The following is a 20,503-nucleotide window of genomic DNA, read 5'->3' as shown; positions in this document are numbered from 1 at the left end:
ACTATGGTTTATTGTATCATTTCACATGAAATAGGCATGATAGATTTGGATTTATCACCATTCTAGCCTTTGACAAATTCTTTACTATAGATGATTATACTACTTTTTTTTATATAAAAAAACATATATTGATTTTATAGGATTTGCTAAGATCTCCATGAAGCATGATAAGCAAATAATGTTTTGCTATTACTGCCCGCCTATATGATGGGATGATATCTCTCCCAACCTTAGAACTTTAGGGTGAGTTTGGTTGGATTGAGAATAGGGTGAATAGAAAATATAGAGAAGAAAATAGGAAAGAAAATGAGTATATGATGTGTTTGGTTGAGAGGGAAGAGATGAAGGAAAAGTAGTGAGGTTCGAAAGTTTTTTCTCTAGACCCATTAAAATTGTATCACTCCAATTCAGAGTGAAAACACGAAATAAAATGTGTGGCAATGATTTGGACAAGATTGCCCAGGCTAACGTTCAAAACTTCTTAAACTTTTTGTCCTTTTCTTCTCTGTTTCTTCTGTCATTCGATTTCTTTTCAACGTACAAAGCTTTCTTCCTTTTTTTTCTTTTTCTTTTTTTTTCTCTTTTTTTTCGTGCTTCTTCTTTCTTCTGTTTTTTTTTACTGTTTCTTCTTTTGATGTGATTTTTTCTTTTCTTTTAGCACGTGCTAAGTGTTTCTTTTCTCAAAACGTTTTTTTGGTAAATAAGGACAACATATATTAATACAAATAAAGCAGTACAGAGAAGTCCAAATATTTAGTTTATACAGTGAACAGGGTATCTAGTAGTTTTGTCTGCAAGGTCTAAAACAAAATTGATCAATATTCTAGGAACAAACAAAATTTTAGTGATCAGTCCTTGTTGGTGCAAATTGTTAAAGTCTGAAAGAAAGGTTCTTTCCATCCACCCTACCTTCTTCTGTTCTTGACGTAGTTGCATATCTGAACCAAATATTTATCATTACTAATTATATATACTCTCTGATATCCCAAATCACTTGCTTTCATTAGAGTTAACAAAAGAGCTACCTAAGCTGCTTGATGGTGTGTTTTTACTCCACTGCTTGCTCCCCCCCTGAACAAAATTGATCCATCCATGATCCTAGCTTCAAAAGCAAATCCACTCCTTCTGGTTCTTTTGTTCTTGGTAGCTGCCACCTTTATCAGAAGTTGCCAATTTTGTCTGCATTCCCTTGTTCTATTCTTGCTTCTTTGACTATGATTGTACCCCTTATACCGAGAAAAAGCCTCCTTGAACCCGCAAATAAAAGATTGAGATGTGAGAATTACTTCTACAGGATTAAGAGTTTTCCCATTGTGAAGAACCAAGTTCCTGTGGGTCCAGATTGTCCATAGGATAGTGAAGATTGATTCAAAGGAACTTTGCTTTGTTTGAGCTGGCATGTTGGTGGTAATGATATGACTGAGAAGCCATTGTTTCACAGAAAGGTGGTTCAGATCTGAAGTCCTGATGCCAAGTTATGAGCCATACCAGACAGCCCTAGCAAAAGGGCATTGCAAAAACAGGTGAGACATTTGTTTCCTCCCCATCTTCACAACATTGGTAGACTATCATGCAATAACTTCCAGATAAAGGTAGTAATTTTCATAGGTAGTTTCACTTTCCATAAAGCTTTCCAAACAGATTGAGGAATATCTTCTGTGATGTGATCTGATCTTGTGTTTATATTATGGATTTGTTGAATTAAAGAGCAAGCTTTGCCAGCATTATATTCCCCTAAATTAGAGTACTTCCATGTTAGTGTGTTTGGAACACTATCTGTTTTAGCAATAGGAATCTTGCTGATTTCTACACAAGTGTTGTGGTCATATAACCTCCCAAGCAAATCCCAATTCCAAGATTTTGTGTTAGAATGTATAAGATCAACCACTGTGCCTCTAAGTAGATTGTAGTCTCGCAAGATATGATCTGGGATGTTAAACCAATTAGGATGGTTGATAGAGATTTGATGACCTAATCCAACTAATCGTCTGCCTTTCCCCAATTCTACAAATTAAGGGTTTGCAATATTTTTCCAAGTCCATGAGTGGTTGGGTTTAGGTATGTATCCTTGCAGGTGAGTTTTAGGAGAGTATTTTGCTTTAAAGGTTCTAGCAAGGAGTGAGACTGGGGTGTTTTGGATCCTCCAAAATTGTTTTGTCAGCATAGCTTGATTAAAGGTGCTAAACTTCCTAAAACCAAGTCGACCCTTGCTTTTTGCCTAGCAGATTTTATCCCACCCAATTAGATGTAGTTTCCTAGTACCCAAATCATGCCCCCACCAAAAAGCCCTTACTGTTGCATCTAATTTTCTACAAATGGTTTCTGGTACCTTAAAGCATTGGAAGGTATAGAGAGGCATTGATTGCAAGACTAATTTTATGAGGGTTGTCCTACCTGCTTGAGACAAAATTCTTGCTTTCCAACCCTGAAGTTTAGCCTACATCTTATCTACTAAGTCTTGAAAGTCCATCACTCTTCTGCCTCTCAACTTGAATTATGTTCCCAAATACTTGCTTCGCATAAGGACAAGGTTAACTTGCAAATTTTCAGCCAAGGACTGTTGAATGTCAGGAGGTATATTAAGGGTGCAGAATAGATCAAATTGCAAAATTAATGCACTGACTAGATAAGGAGCAATACCACATGATAATCTCTTTTAACTTTGGTATGGATTGCTTATCATTCTCAAAGAAGATAGAATCATTTGCAAATAAGAGTTGTGTAAAAGTAACACCTCTTCTTCCCACTGTGACACCCTTGATTTGCTTCTACCTTTTAGCTTGAGTGAGAGCTATGGATAGTATGTTGGTACACAATAGGAATAAGTAAGGGGAAATAGGGTCTCCTTGTCTTAATCCTCTAGAGGGGTGAAAGAATTGTGTGGGACTTCCATTGAGTAAAATAACATATTGGACTGAGGAAATGCATTCCATAATCCAGTTAGTCCAAGTGCTACTAAAGTTCATAGAAGTTAACATAGCTCTATCAAAGTTCCAACTCACTCTATCATAAGCCTTGCGCATGTTAACTTTTATAGCCCCATACTCTTTTTTTCTGCCCTTTTTTTTCCTCATAGTATCCATAATTTCATGACCTAATAGGATATTATCAGAGATGTTTCTACCTTGAATGAAGGCATTTTGGAAGGGTGAGATGAGAGAATTCATAAGTGGCTTTAGTCTATTAACCATAATCTTCGTAATAATTTTGTAAGTGACATTACAAAGACTGATGGTTGTAAACTAAGTCACCTCCTCAGGAACACTCACCTTAGGAATGAGGGTAATGAAGGTTTTACTAAGGGCTTTAAGCAAGGAGCCTAAATGGAAGAAAGCTTGGGTTGAGTTAAATATATCTTGCTTCACCACTGCCCAATACTCTTGGAAGAAGAATGCTGGAGTACCATTTGGGCCAAGGGCTTTATGGGCTCCTAATTGGAATACAACCTCTTCTATTTCATCATTTGAAATTGGGCTATCCAGCTGAAGGACTTGTTGCTGGCTCAATTTAGGAATAGGTAGGGTACTAAGATTTTCAAGAATGGAATCAAAGGAATTGGAATTTGGTTCATAAAATCTATCCTTAAAGTGCTTTACCAACAAATCTTCAATTTCCTCAATATTATTGGTGTTACTCCCATCCTCTCTTCTAAGTAGAGTAATCCTGTTTTTAGCTCTCCTCTGATTCACAATAGTCTAGGAATACTTAGTATTCCTATTACCTTGAATGATTCAATTGCTTCTAGCTTTTTGAGCCCACTTGATCTCTTCCCTATCCATCAAGTTTTCTAGATCCTCCGTAAGACGTTTCTCATTCCTAACATCCATTAAAGTTTGAATTGAGTTTTGCAGATTTTGATGGATTTTCTATTTGTCCTTGATTTCCCTTTCCACCTTTCCAAAACCTCTCCTATTCCACTCACTAAAGGTCTTCTTTACTTTATTTATCTTATATTGTAAATTGAAAGCTCTAGAGCTAGTAGTGTTCACAGCCCTCCTAAAGGGTAGTTGCTTGCTCACTCCCAAGTACAGGAGATCATAGCAATATAATTCTCGAAGTACTGAGGTTGAACCACAAGGAGCAGGGTAAATTCAAAGACAATATAATTAAACAACAATTTGGGTGAAGAAAAAAAGTATTTTTCCCTGGTGATTGTTAATAAGAATAATAATAAAAATTGATTTAAATCAATAATGTAAATACCAGGGCATCGGGGTATTTCCTTATATCAATATGAAATTCTTTGTGATCTAAGAAATTATATATTTCATAATTGATTGTTCTTTTACAATTAAATAATTATGATTTGGTTGAACTGAAATAATTCAAGAATGCATGATAACCTAGTTTAATAATGCGGTTAGAAAAGTTTTCAGAAAAACCCATTCACTTTAAAACCTTATTTCTATTTGAGACTATTAGAAATTCATCTAAACAATAAGAAAAACATGATTGACCTTATTGAAAGCATGGAAGAACTAATACATCAAAAGAAATCTAATTGAACAATCAAATATGTTGTTGATAAAATTTTAGAATGAATCATATTGAATATTCATACTGTATAGAAAAAGCATAACACCTAGCCCTAGCAAAGAGTTTAGGCGGCCATTAGAGAAAGGAAAATATAAGGTTTTCTCTGTCAAATTCATTCTACTAGCCTCCCTTCCAAACCCTAATGTAAAAAGTGTCCAAAGAAAATAAAACTTTTTACTATTTTTAATTTCGGTTGAGGTTTACAGCAGTAACTTGTGAGTTAATTTTAGATTTCAAAACCTGAGAATTTCGGAAACCTCAAAACTGGAAAGTTGTAGATATTTAAGTCAGGGTTCCAACCTATCTAGCCTTGTGTCAATTGGATTTTTGAGGAAAGAGATATGCCCAAAGTACTGATCAGTACTCAAATCAGATTTTTCCTTTTCAAATTATGCCTCTTTGATTTCTTTCCTTATTTGAAGCTTTCAATCATGGTAGACGATCCAAGCACTCTAGCTGCACCTCTTTAGACATTTAAGCATAGTCCTTTAGCTCCACTTTAATTCTAGTTTGGCCTGCATTCTCTCATAAATTCTTGTAAACTCATCTTTCTCACATAATTTCCTGAAAGTAGAAAATTATACACAATGAATGGCATCTTATTCAAGAAATTATATAAAGATAAATAATAGAGACTAATGCAAATCATGGCTTAATTATACAAATTAAGTATAGTAATAAGGAGATAACGCCCACATAAATATATAACAAGTATACATTTTAAGGCGTTATCACACCCCCCCAACTTAAATCTTGCTAGTCCCTAGCAATCCACAAAGCACCCATGTTAAATCTAAAATATAAGCCACTTTTGTAGGCTACACTACTGCACTTCCCATGTGCAACAAGTCTTTGAACCCCTAGGTCACCCTAGTGGATGAGTTTACTCTCATGAGGGTTTGTAGTGAGTCTACCCAAAAAAGTCAAAGGTTTCCTCAAAGTTCCTGCAGCAAATGTTAGTCTACTTTATCATTATATCATACAAATGAAATTTCAATTTTGAGTTGGGATACTATTCATCATATTAAAGAGTTTTCACTAGCTTCAATTTTGGAGTGTGTGTGTGTGCATATCCCATCCAATCAAACTGGATTTTCCAAACATGCATAGACCAAGAATAATCTAGATTAGAACCTCTACTCCAAAACTTCTCTTAAGTCATCAACAATCTGAAAGAACACACATAGAAGTAACAGCTTCTCTCTTCAAATCACATATGAACAAAAAGGAAAGAATAAATTTTAAGAATATCACATGTGTATACAAAAACAACTACTAAAATAATGGAAAAAGATCTCTTGGAAAGAATGTTGAATTCCTAGAAACATGAGGTTAATACCATTCTCATTCCTAGTTTTTATCCCGAACACATATCAGCCATGCACCTTTAGGATCAAGTAGGACTTTAAGTTCAGTGGTAGTATAATCTTATGAAGGCAGACTGCTCTCTTTGAAATATGAGGTATATGAATCAAATGTAGAAAATTCAAGTCAAAAACCCAACTCATAGCGATAACAACCAACTTGAATCAAAATAATCTTTACTCAACAACCAACTTGAATCAAAATAATCTTTACTCAACCATTCAACCCTTCTGAAATACATGAAAGATGTGTAAGACACCAATGATTTATTGATTGATTATGTATTTCTCCTCTCTTTTTTTTTTTTTTTTTTTTTTTTTTTTTTTTATTGAAGAAAAAGAGAGACAATGGTAGTATCTAAACACATCAATTGCTCAAAACTTGAACCCCCATGAGAATACTCATAAATAAAAATGTTTTGTGGTATTGTAGAAGTATTTCTCATGGCTCAAATGATGGTAACAATGGTTAATACAAAGGTAGGTTGAATATTGTTTAGTTGGTGACAAAAGATTGATGGCCTTAAGCTCTCATCTCCTAGAATTCAACATAAACCAACACGCCTAAGGAAAAAAAAAAGTAAGATCACGGTATATCTCCCCATAATGTTTCTAGTAGTCAACCAAAAAAAATATAGAGATCTTTTACAAAAACTGAAGTATATGAGAGAAATTTAAGAGTTCAAACAAAAATATACTCTCACAAAGAAAAGTAAGGCTCAGGAACTCTCTATATGGGTTGAGTTTCAGCTTATATCTAGCTTGTTCATGATCTATGCATATCTAACATTCAACCATCTACTAACCTGGCTATTGTGCTCAAAAGTTTCCAATTGTGTTCTTCACGAAAGAGTCTTAATATAGCAAATAGTATAACTTACTCAGCATTATTCATTCCATCACATGATATAAAAATAAAGCTTATAACTCTTCTGCATTCAAATTCAAGGTTTTATTATTATTATTATTATTATTTTTTTAAGAATTGAAAAGTTGCCACCAAAAAGAAAGGGAAAAAAAATCATGCAAGGTGCAGCAAAATATGTAGACCTCTCCCCCCAACTAAAATATTGCATTGTTCTCAATGTATCAAAGCCAAAATAAATTCAAGTATAAGAGGAAGAAGTTACCTTAAGCATTTAGATTGTTTTTTTTTTTTTTTTTTTTTTTTTTTTTTTTTTTTTTTTTTTTAAATTTCTTTCACACCTACAAATGTTAGCTCACAAAAAAATAAATAAAATAACCAAAAAAAAAAAAAAAAAAGGCAAAAAGAAAAAAGCGATTAGAAACTAAATGTTAAATTGGTAATCTTACGATTATGGAAGGATCCATTTGTAATCAATAGTTCGTTATTTTAGATTTTATTATGGGTTTTAAGTAGATTGATGACATGATGTAATCTGAACCATTCATTGTAAAATGAAAGGTTATGATTAAAAAAAAAAATCTATATATTCGGGTGCCTAGGAATTCTAGAGCATTTTAATCCGTATGTAAGAAGGTCAAGGTTAATAATTCAGTTTCATAAAGTGACATTAAGGAAAGTATATATCATTTTCATAACGTGACACTAGCCTAGGTGACACTAGCCTCACTTTACGAAAGTAGTGTCACTTTTATGGAATCTATTAAACTTCTACCCTCTTTAATAAAGTCACATCGAACCCATTAAGGGAATGTAATCCATTAATCTTGAACACCTCCTATGACATCACTCTAAGAAAATTTAACCCTAACTCTCCTAAGACGTATTCCCCCCCCCCCCCCCCCCCCCCCCCAAAAAAAAAAAAAAAAAAAAAAACTCCTATTACGTCACTCTATAGAATTGTAATCCATTAATCCTAAAAACACTCACAATAAAGATGCATCTCAACTATGCAAAAAATGTCTTACAACAAATTGCTATATCTAAAATATTTAGCTATATTTTACCTTCATGCTACAGTGAGGTGTTGATAACATATCACTGTAGCATGAAAGTGAACATAAAAAACATATTTTTAATACTTCTCTCTCACCATTCTCTCTCATTTCTTCTCTCTTTTTCTCTCACCGGTCTCACTTCCTTCTCTCTTTTCTTCTTTCACCGACCTTTGGCTTTCTTTCACTTTCTTCTTTCACCCCAAGAGGAAAACTTTAAGATTTTGGGTTTGGGTCTAAGCAAAATAAAAAAAAAAAAAAAAAAAGTTTGGATCTAAGCAAAATCAAAAGAAAGGAAGTTAGATAGAGGATGGTCGGAGCAAGGGCGGCCGAGAAAGGATGGCTGGAGCGTGGGTTTGTGGAGGTGGTGAGTGTGGGGTTATGGGTTTGTGGAGAATGGCCAGAGCGTGATGGTGGTTGGTTGTGGGTTTGTGGAGGTGGGGGTGTGTGTGGGTTTGTGGAGGATGGTCAAAGCATGGTGGTGGTTGGTTGTGGGTTTGTAGATGTGGTGTTGTGGGGTTGTGGAGGTGGTGAGTGTGGGTTTGTGGAGGATGGCCGGAGCATGGTGGTGGTTGGTTGTGGGTTTGTGGAGGTGGGTTTATGGAGGTGGGTCTGTGGGTTTGGGGTTGTGGACTTGTGGGTTTGGTTCAGACAAAAAGAGAAGAAGAAAGTTTAGAGACAAGAGAAGAAGAAAAAGAGAAGTGAATAAAAAAAAAAATGAAAGGGAGAGAGAAAGAGAGAAATGAATAAAAAAATGAATAGTTTTTAGGTAATGTGAAAAATAACAACTTTGATATAGGTTGTATTGTAAAGTAAGTTGTTAAAATAAATAAAATAGCTTTTTATATTATTAATTCTATAATAACCCCGCCCCCAATTGTGTAGATATTGTCCACTTTGAGGCCCATACCTCTCACGGTTTTGTTCTCCCCCAAAGCACACAGCAATGGGAGAGAATGTCTCTACACATTAAAAGGAAATCATTCCTTATAAGGACATCCTCATGTGCTTCGTTAGGCAATGTGCAATTCCATGGGTTGCAAGACCCCCCCCCCCCCCCTTTGGGTCACTACAATCCACTCCCCTTACAAGCACACACGTCCTCGCATGTGAGGCCCACACTCTCAACTAGGGCATGAACTTGATACCATTTGTAATAACCCCGCCCCTAACTGTGTAGATATTATTCACTTTGGGGCTCATTCACCTCACGATTTTGTTCTCTCCCAAAGCATACAACAATGAGGGAAAATGCCTTTACACATTAAAGGGAAGACATTCCTTATAAGGACATCCTCATGTGCTTCCCTAGGCGATGTAGGATTTCATGGGTTGCAAGACCCCCGTTTTAGGTCACTACAAATGCTAAAAATTTTAGCTTCTTTACTGTGAATGCTCAAGAGCACTAGTATTGGAGTTGCTAAAACTCTAAAAAAGCTATTTCACAATCCCAAACCGCAAAAACCAGCATCATACAGGTTCATATATGTAAAACAATTTACATACTTGCTATAGTATTGTACTTACACAACCTTACTGTAGCAAGTTTTAGACATTAAAAACTATTATCTTCTATCTCTTTCTCACTTTTTCTCATTATCTTCCTCCTCTCTCTATTTAATCTCTCACTTTCTTCCCTCTTTCTCTCTTTTATCTCTTCTCTAATTTTTCTTACTCACACAGTGGGTTTTTTTTTTTTGATAATCTCACACGGTGGGGTTTTGTACGTTTTTAGACCCCTGTAAACTAGATTATTTAACCTAGTGAATTAACCAAGTGAATACATAGATTTATTATTCAGATCTTGGTTAAAACAAAACAATCATATCATATATAGCAGCGAAAAAGTAAATAACACAAAGATTTGATGACCCAGGAAAACCAAATGGGTAAAAAAACCTGGGGAGAATTTAGTCTAATTATCCACAAGGTAAAAAGCAAATTCACTATGAAAGAATTGAAATTTGTATAATAGAACTTAGACTACTAACATCCTATTGCTACCTCGAGTAGAAAACTTACTACCACGACCCCATGATAGCTCCAAGTCCACAGACTACTTCTTTCTTTGATCTACAATAACCACAAGTTCTCCTACTTGTGACTTTGAGACTCCACTCAAAGGTTTTGGATCTTCTTGAAAATTCTTTATGCGGCAACTGAAACCACCATCAAGTTCTTGATGTAAATCTTGATCTTGATAGCTCTATGTGTGTGTATGAAAGCAAACACCTCTCAGATCTCACAAAAGATTCAACACACAACTCAATAAAGATCTTAGAGAGCTTTTGGGTACAAAACCCTAGATCTACAAAAGAGGCACAAGATTCACTTTAATCTCTCTGAAAAGTCTTAAAAAAACATGCTTAGGGTTTCCTTCCTATACTAGAAGAATTAAATTTGAAACCCTAATCCTTAATGAGCTTGAATTGTTGTTTGGGCTTAATTCAAATTCTACAGATACGATTCTCAATTGATCAAGCCTTACTTTTGATCAATCGAGCTTTGCAATTTTGCACAAAAAATTTCTGCTTTCAGCTCGATTCAAACTATAACAAATAAACTTTGAGCAAGCCTAAACCTAGACTCATTGTTTTGATCATGGTTTGCCAACATATACAAAGTGAAGTTCTAATACATTTAAATCCTAAAGTCTTAGACCCTAACAGGTTTGTTCATGGAGGTTGTGGAGAGCTTAGTGGTGGTAGGCTTGGGTTTTGTTGATGGAGGTGGTGGTAGATTTTATGGGTTTTGTTACCGGTAGTTGCAGTTGGATTTCTTTTGCAGTGGGGGTTGGTGGGCTTTGTGGGTATTGTTGATGAAGGTGGTGATGGGTATTGTGGGTTTTTCCCGGTGATGGTGGTGGGTTTTGTTCTCCATTTTGGGGTTTAATTTGAGTTATTTTTGGGTTTAAATTTCCGTGGTTTGTGGGTGTTTGGTGGTGGTGGTAGGTATTTGCTATTTGGTGATGGGGGTGGGTTATTGGTGGTGGTTGTGGGTATTTGCTAGTTGGTGATGGTGGTGGGTTATTGGTGGTAATGGTTGGTGGTTGATTTGCTTTTTTTTTTTTAGTGTGTTTTAGTGGTGGGTCTCGCGGTGGTGATGGTTGGCTAATTGGTGTTTTGTGTGTGTGCGTTTGGTGGTAGGTCTTCTGGTGGTAGTTTGGTGAGTTTGATCTAATGATCGGTGGTTCTACAGTGGTGTTATGGGTTGTTTTTAGGTTTATTGGTTGAATATGGTGGTTTGCTTGGTTAATAGTGATGGTCTATAGTGGTGGTTTGTTGGGTAAATAGTGATGATTTTGGCCGGTAGCAGAGGAAAGAAATGAGAGAGAAACATATTTTTTATTTAATATTGTTTTATTGTGTAGTTATATTATTTGAATTGACTGTATGTAAAAATAAAAAAATGGAATATAAAGTGAGACGGATTTTATCCAACCCAAATGGAATGGATTTTATTCACCCAGTTTGGATATCAGGAAGTGGGGCTTGTTTTTCTATGTATATTCAATTCTGATGGGTCGGGAAGTAATTAAGGGTATTACTTGAACCCAATTCATTAACAAAGAGCTGTTTTTTTTTTTTTTTTGGAGAACAATTTTTTATGAATGACTTTCACTTGTATGGAAAGTATTGCGATTAGAGTTATTCCAATCAAATCCTTCCTATTATGAGTATGTGAGAACGCAAAAGTATACAAGAAATCTGTTACCCATTGTGCTCCATCAATATTGCAATTTAAGTTGTTTTTCTTATTAAAAAATGGTTTCATCTATAAGGTACATCAGAATTCTCAAAAAAAAAAAAAAAAAAAAAAAAAAAAAAACAATAATCAGCTAATGGGCTATCAATTCAAATTATCAAATTGAACTGTTGCTCAATTGAAAAGCTGCAATGTTTCAACCCACAAAATCGTTTTTTTTTTTTTTTAATACACATAAAATGGGGAGAGGGACTACAACATTGTTAGATGAGTGTAAATTGAAGAAAAATCTGTGATTTGCTCCATTATGCACACAAGGTTGTATGACGTACAAGTTTTTCCTTGCATCTCGGTCACTTTTACTTTTTCGTTATTTCGTAATCCCCAGGATATGATACCTTATAGCTTCACCGTTACAAGTCATTTTCTCATTACTTTGGGTCTCTCATTTTCTATTTTTATTGGCATTAAATCATGGGGTCTTTTTATTCCTCCATAAAAGGTTTGAAGAGATGAGCTACATTGCTTCAAATTAAGCATATCGATCTATCAGAATTCCTAAGGAGACATCCACTTGATGTTGATATGAAATTATGAATCAAATTTATGTTAGGAAAAGGAGACATACACTTTTTTTTTTTTGGAGAAAAGAGACATGCACTTGATGTTGATAGTATCAAATTTATGTTAGGGCTAAAACTGCCAGCTATTGCATTAAATTCACTAGCTCTGCTTGTGCAATTTTGAACCATAATATTTGGAGGAACAAGTTCTTGTGGCCTGAAAACCACTTTATTCCTATTAACCTATTAATCCAAATTCACCAAATGGATAAAGGAAAGAGGATTATCTAAGGAATATCCAATTTCTAGGGAAAAGCCTTGGAATTACAATTCACCTTCAGCCAATCATGTAAGGGAAGTCCAAAAGAAGCCATGGAAGAATCGGTAATGCCAATACTGTTCCAAAATAAAACTGACTGGCTACAATCACGCAGCATATGAATAATTGGCACAGAGTTAGTATCACATTTAGGAGAAATTATTAGGTCTATCAGGAGAATTGCTGACATGGTCTTCCTTGACCTCCCAACCAATAAAATGCTATTATTCATGCAAATGTGACATCTTCTGGTAATTTTTTATTTTTTATTCATTGTACTAATTAGGAAGCACACTCACATATTTGTATAGATGACATCTTCTCATTGGTGGGGAGGACCATATCAGCAGTCCTCCCAATGTACCTAACAATTTCTCCACATGTAGCACATGAAGGAGAATATGTTGGTATCATTACTTCCCATAAAATGCTTGATTTACCTAATTTGCTCATAAAATTTTCTTAATATCGAATTTATAAGAGAATGTGTTAAATAAGAACATATTACATCAATTTTCTTGTTTAACACTAATTGATTTTGTTTGTATATGTCAACCTTCCTATAAAATGCATACTGAGGTAATTTACGAGGTTACATCCATCCTCTCTTTTTTATTTCTTTAACTTATTTAATCATTTGTATATATTTAGAAAGTTTAAATTAGATTGTTTGACACTTTAATTAGAGCAGTGGAATTTGCAGCAGAAATTGGCGTGACTCAGATCATTTTGGAAGGGGATTCACAGTTTCTGATCAACACTTTAAATAGTGGTGGAAAATCATTGGCACATTTTGGACATCTTACAACTATCGTGCTCTTTTTTTGCCTCTGAGAACTTCAATGTTTCTCATGAATGTAGGCAATATAATAATGTAGCACATGTTCTAGCACAAAGAGCTATTCGCTCCTCTAATAATACACATGGTCATTCTTTGTTCCTATACTTTGTCCCACAAGACTTTGTTCCTATACTTCAAGCTGATTTACACAACCTACCTTAATAATACACATGGTCATTGTTGTCAAAAAAAAAAAAAAAAAAAAAAAAAAAAAAAGAATTGCTACTTAGCTTAGAAATTTAAAAAAATAAATAAATAAACATGTATTATATATATATATATATATATATATATATAACCAGGCCTCTTATAACCAAACCTGTTCAAGTATCTAACTATTCCTTTGGACACTTTAATTACCAGGATGAAAAGAAAAAGAAAAAAGAGCATAAATGTTTATAAGAAAAAAAAGAGGTGGGGTTGAAGACTTTTATAATTCAAGATTAACAAAGAACAATAAATTAGAAAGTGGTTTGTGCATTTCCTTGTTTTTTTTTTTTTTTTTTTTTTTTTTTTTGAAGTGCTGTGCAAAAAAACAAAAATAATCGGGTTTAGGTTGGATATGGATATCAGTGGGTAAGAAATTCAGATGGGAATCAGGCATGGACAATAATCAAGTTTTGAGTTCGATCGAGTATTCGTAGGTAAATTCTAAGGTTTGACGTAAGTGACTACAACTGCAACTATAGTCACTTTCAAAACTTGTACATAGGTTTTTGAAACTGGCTTAGGGGGAAAAAAAAAAAAAAAAAAGAAAAAAGAAATACTATTTGGCTTACACAATTCTTATGTTGAGCTAGTTGTTGGAATACAAGGTAGGGTTCGTAATTTGTGTAAACATGTCGAGTTCATGTTATGTCAATTCATGAGTATTTAACTATATAAGTCGACACTAACCTGACATGTTTATTAAACGAGTTAGGATTTATCAACTCTAACACGGCATTTTTATTAAATAGGTTTATCAAATTATATCACCAAAAAAATATTCAAATTTTAGTATTAATTCAAATGATCTGAATTATGAAAAACCAAACAAATAGAATTTTTTTATTATAAAACTCAAAACTAATAGAGTAACTTTATTACAAATAATCTTTCAAAACTAAAGTATATCTCAATATCACAAATAATTAATCACAATATATTAAACAAAATATATCAGAACAGTTAATGTTAGATTCCAACAATCAATAATTTAAGGAAAATCGATAAAAGTAAAGGATGACGGTAATGATGTCATAGTGGCAGACAGTTCTCCTTCGGTTCTGCATGTTTTGTTCTTCTTCAGCCACATGAGCATAACAAACTTGAGCCTTAGTCTAGGCTTTGTTGATTTCTTGGCTATGGCAAAACTCAAAAAGGATATCTGTGTTATGATCATATCTCTCATCCTCTTCGTATCTCTCACAATGTTATCTTTTAGGAACATCGCTCCTTTGTTGAACTCTCTCACTTCCATGCCTCCCTATCTACCTCCTTTGTCTTAGATCTTTTTCTAGATGAGCCACATATTCCTTCTATAGTTGCTCATGATCCTCTTATAGACTTATGTGTCCAATCACCAGATATTTTTGATGCTTGTCTTGGATCACTCTTTAATGAATAGGTGGAAGATGAATAGGTCGAAGACAAGCTACCCAACCCTAAGCTTGGGTTCCATACTCCTGCTCCGCCTGAAGATCTTGCACAAGTCATTCCACCTCATCACTCGATTCGAGTAAGATCCATTCCTGCACATTTACTTGACTATCATTGTTACATTGCCCTTGCTACACTACACGAGCTTCACACTTATCGTGAGACCTCCACTAACCCTTTTATGGCAGATTACAATGAAAGAGGAACTTGATATATTATTTAAAAACCATGCTTAGGATTTGGTGAGACTCTCCCCTAGGAAATCTGTGGTTGGTTGTAAGTGAATCTATAAGATCAAGACTCGCTCTGATGGGTCCATTGAGCACTATAAAGCTTGCCTTGTTGCAAAAGGTTTATACACAAGAGTATAGGATTGATTATGAAGAGACCTTTACTTTAGTTGCTCAAACCTCATCTGTTCATGCCCTTTTAGCTGTTGCCGCTACTAGTAAATGAGACCTTTTTCAGATGGATGTTAAAAATGTCTTCCTTAATGGGAATTTAATTGAATAAGTTTATATGCAACCTCCTCTTGGTCTCTTTATTGAACCGAACAAGGTTTGCCACCTTCGACGTGCTCTTTATGACCTTAAACAAGCTCCATGAGCTTGGTTTGTGAAATTCAACTCTACCATCTCTCGCTTAGGTTACATTGCCAGTCATTATGATTCTGCCTTATTTCTTCATCGCACCAACAAAGGCACTATTTTGCTTCTCCTATATGTGGATGATATGATCATAACTAGTGATGACCTTAGTGGTATTCAAGAACTCAAGGATTTTCTTAGTCAGTAGTTTGAGATAAAAGATTTTGGACATCTCAGCTACTTCTTGGATCTTGAAATCACTCATTCTACAGATAAACTTTATATTACTCAAGCCAAGTATGCTTCTGAACTTTTGTCTCAAGCTAGATTCACTGATTGTAAGACCGTTGACACTCCAGTTGAACTTATTGTGCATCTAACTCCCTCAAAGGGGAAACCATTGTCTAATCCCTCTCTTTACAGATGATTGGTTGGTAACCTAGTTCATCTCTCATTCACTCGTCTAGACATTTCCTATGTTGTTCACTAAGTGAGCTAATATATGTCTGCTCCACGATCGACTCAATATACTGCTATCCTACACATTCTTCCACACTTGAAGGGCACTCTCTTTCATGGCCTTTTCTACTTTGCTCAATCTCCTCTTATTCTTCGAGCATTCTTTAATGCTAATTGAGTAGGAGATCCCACTGATCGAATGTTAACTACTAGTTATTGCTTTCTTCTTGGTTATTCTATGATTTCTTGGTGAAGCAAGAAACAAACCTTGTGGCTTGCTCCAGTACTGAAGCAGAATATCGTGTCCTTGCTGATACCACATCTAAGCTCTTTTGGCTTCGATGGATTCTTAAGGATTTAGATGTGTCTACATTCTCTATTACTCCTCTTTATTATGACAACCAAAGTACCATCCATATTGCTCACTATGATGTCTTCCATGAACGGACTAAACACATTGAGATCAATTGTCATTTTATCCGTTATCATCTTATCCATGGTGCTCTCAGGCTGTTCTCGGTCTCCTCTAAAGATCAACTTGCAAATATCTTCACCAAGTTACACCCTAAAGGACGCCTTTGTGCTTTGATTAACAACCTCAAGTTGGTTTCACACGCACCTTGAATTTGAGGAGGGCTGTTAACGTGTAATAGGTTGTAAGCCTTTGGCTTACCTTGTTTACTTGTAGGCCTTAGGCCCACCTTGTACTTCTCCTTGAACTTCACACTCTACCTTTTATATAAAGGCACTCATGTATATTTTATTACTTGAGAAATACAATATGTTCATTCAGTATTTCTAACAATCAATCAAGATTGTAGGCCCATCTCACGTGTTTATGAGGATGAAGAGAAGAGTCAAATTTGGGTTGTGGAAAATGGTACTGTAAGCACATTCCCTAAACTTTTGAGAGGTACATGGAGTTACAAAGAGAGATCAAAGCAGAGGTTGACGATTGATTTGGCAGCCATGGCATGACATGTCTTGAAATTTCGTCTCACACCAGTTTTCCTTGCTCTTGTTTTGTCTATACTCAATTTTATGTTCAACAAAACAGATGCATCTTTGTTTCGCAACACTAAGTGTAAATGTTTAATTACCTGATATGGCCGATGTGTAGAAATTACAGACCTTTTATTCTATAGATGTTCACTTGTTACCTATGCACTTTTGATCTCAAGCATGCCTGTCATCTTTGGTTTGAACTAGATTCTCTCTCGCTTCCTTTTTTTTTTTTTGATAATCAGGTTCTCTCTTCCTGCTAGTGTAGTTGAGGATGTTTTTCATTTAGATCGTGATTATTTCTTGTGGAAGGCCTTTGGCACTTTTATCAACTTCTTATGTCAAATTGAGGCGAAAGATGTTTTCTGCCAGAAAGTCTCAATAATTGCCATTGGTGTTAAGTATTGAATTTGAAATACGCTAATTGTCATTGTCTAGCCTCTTTTGTTTCATCTTATGCACTAAATATCACCATCATTATTGACTTCAGTTTTCAAGAACAAGTTGTTAACCTGTGCAATGCACGAGGAAGTCTGACAAAAAAAAGTTTTATATATGATAACTTCCAAGCAATTCAACGGAGTCAAACCTCTCAAATGAAAGAGGAAGAGGAATTATTATAATGCACTTGGAATTAGTTTGATTTATACATTTCTAAATCAAACATCCCAAGCAGTGGGAGAAATTATTACAATTTATGTAGCTGCAAATTATTGACCCAATTTGGGGACCAACAAAACTTCTACTCATAACTCTTGTGTTATTACATAAAGTTGAGATAAACCATAACATTTCATTTGAAGCTCCATGGAGTGCATGAAAGTATGGTATGGCATTTTCTTTCAATTGATTGTCTGTTGCATTCATAGTTGTGAGTCTTGTGACTAAGAAACACAGAGTAGTAAATAGTTGAACTTGTATCTCCGCAATCTCTCTGTTCTTCTTGTATCCAACTGTTGCTTCACTAAACTTCTACACGGTAATCTACACAAACATCTAGTCAAGCAATTGATTTACCTAACAAAAATTTAAGATTTTGAAATTAGCCCATAAAGATCCTAATCATTCCTACTGTTTGAAAGGTATTAGAAATAATGCATTAAGATACTAAAAAAAAATGGCACAATATTATATCAAGTAAACTAACCTTCCTCACTATGGTCAAAAAAACATTCCATACTCCGAAATATTGCTGACACACCCTAACTAAAATATTTCCTTCAGATTAAAGTTGAATTTGAGTATTTGTAATATAAACAATAAAACCAAATAAAACAGAAGGAAGAACTATTAAAAAGTAAATATAATTTGTTAGTATCCTCTCCAAGTGAGTTAATTCAAATTAAATTGTATCCTGACTGGTGTAATTCGTTCTGACTGTTGTAATTCATCCATGTAGCCTACTTTACTTACCGTTTACAATTTATTGTAACCAAATAAAAAAGAAGAAAGCACCATTAAATAGTAAAAAGAATAACTTCAAATTAAAATAGTAAAACAGTGCTCTGACTGGTGTAATTTGTTTATGTAACCTAATAAATTGCTCTAGATTGAAAGCTTTAAAGGTCCAATTGAAAGAACAAATTTTATTTTATTTTATTCTAAAAAAGAAGAAAGCGCTACCAATTTAACATAATAAATCACTACTCATAATTTGGAAAACAAAAAATAACAAATTATAGTTCGCTTGCTCATTTAACCTAAAATTGTTTGTATCCTAAAATTTTCAAACACGTGCTAACAAATAGCTTTAATAACTTAATAAGTCTCAAACACAAAGCTTTAATAGCTTTAACACAACAACCAAAAAAAAAAAAAAAAGAAGCAAAATTCAAAGCAATTGAAGCTTATGCTTCATCTTGGCTAGGACTTGAGAGAACACACTACATTTATAACTGTCACTATTGTACCATGACTATAGGTCTATAATGGCTATGGCTCAAGCAATAAGAGGCATCAAATATTATTCCATCAAAAACTATTCTCTCCTTGTCTAATAATTTTTAAAAGGGTTGTCGCCTCAAATTCAACTAAACTCTCTCAATTCCATCAGTCATAGCACACGCCATGTTGGCATGAAAAGAAACAAAAAATCATCCAAACAACAATAGAGGACTTTCACAAAAAATACATAAATTTTTTACCAAGCCTTTGATCTTCATTGATTCCAATTTCATTGAGACATTTTGTCAAACACTTAGGGTGATGGGGAGGATTTTAACAAAACAAACATAAAATTTTTACCAAGCCTTTAATCTTCATTGATTCTAATTTCACTGGGACATTTTGTCAAACACTTAGGATTGGCCTATTTTCACAAAGGATACCAATTCTAATATCATTATTTCAACCATTATACTAGCAAAAACATGAGAAAAAGAGAGAATTACAAAGAGACAAAGCAAGAAAACTGGTGAATTTGTCAAACAAAATTGGATTTTAAATAACATATGGAAGACTTTGTACGTTTTGAGACCTTGAGCTCAAATAGGAAGATTATTTATATATATATATATATATATATATATATATATATATATATATAAAATAGAAGAATTGAATAAGATAGCCAAATTGGATTGTAAACATATATCATTAAATAGAATAATATAATTAAGAAATAAAAACTCACCTAGAGAGGATATTGATTTTGAACAAAGGTACCGATTCATGGTGATGGGCCTGGCCTGTCTTTACAAAGGAGAAGACCTGACCCAAAAATGCAAGCCCACATGATCTACGCAACGTAAATAAACTCAAAATCTTTAAATAAATCCCTGTCTAACAAATACAGCATATTGCAGCTTTAGCTGTAACCTCCATATACAACACAAAGACTGATACCATTGCAGTAAAGGAGAACCCAAATTACAGCAAAATCACCTAAAGAAAACTATACAAATGAATCCAGTCTATTCCATTACTTGGACTTAAGGGATATCATAATTGAGACTCCAATTTCTACATAAGACTCCATTACAGACCTTTTTTTTTTTTTTTTTTTTTTTTTTTTTTTTTGATAAACGGAACTATAGACTCAAGATAAAGTGTCAAGTTCTCAACCTACAGGTATATGGTAATTGGTCAATCCATGTCTGCACACACTATTGCACTTCAATAAAATAGGCGTAGGCGTGACCACCACCCTACCTTTGAGCATGAATCGTAAGCCATGAAAAGGATCAAGAAATATGGCAGATTCAACCTTCACTAGATTTTTTGAACATAGAAACAAAGTTCGGTACATGCACTTATCTTGAGTCTCTGTGTTACATGTACCAATGTTTGGTACATGCACTTAAATACATGAGTTTTGTTATTTAAAAATATGTGTAGAAATACGTGTGAGTGAAAATACGTGTAATGCTGTTTAAAAACTGAAAACTATTGTTTGAAATTGTGTACCAAACACCCCAAATTTCCTAACTACTAAAATTGCTATTTACAACGTCACAGTCTCAAACATTTAAAAAAAAAAAAAATTTTGCAAATCAATTTCTACAGGCACGGACATTACTAAAACTCTATCATTCAATTTGCTAACTACTAAAACTCCTATTTACATC

At 34.3% G+C, this 20,503-nt stretch overlaps 1 long non-coding RNA gene across 2 annotated transcripts; it reads right to left on the bottom strand.

The window, feature by feature from the left end:
* Positions 1–17,517: 17,517 nt before the first annotated feature.
* On the bottom strand, positions 17,518–20,187 carry LOC126723001 (uncharacterized). 2 transcript variants are annotated; one of them, XR_007654094.1, is made up of 2 exons: positions 19,570–20,187; positions 17,518–17,954 (listed from the first exon to the last, which is right to left on the bottom strand). It is a non-coding gene; the product is annotated as an uncharacterized LOC126723001 (long non-coding RNA). The 2 variants fall into 2 exon arrangements; XR_007654093.1 differs by having other exon boundaries at positions 17,518–17,921.
* Between the last annotated feature and the right edge of the window lie 316 nt (positions 20,188–20,503).

Source organism: Quercus robur, chromosome 4 (assembly GCF_932294415.1).
Source record: "Quercus robur chromosome 4, dhQueRobu3.1, whole genome shotgun sequence".
Classification (NCBI taxonomy): Eukaryota; Viridiplantae; Streptophyta; class Magnoliopsida; order Fagales; family Fagaceae; genus Quercus; species Quercus robur.
The sequence above is the reverse complement of the archived record's forward strand: the minus strand, read 5'-3'. Positions and strand labels throughout refer to the sequence as shown.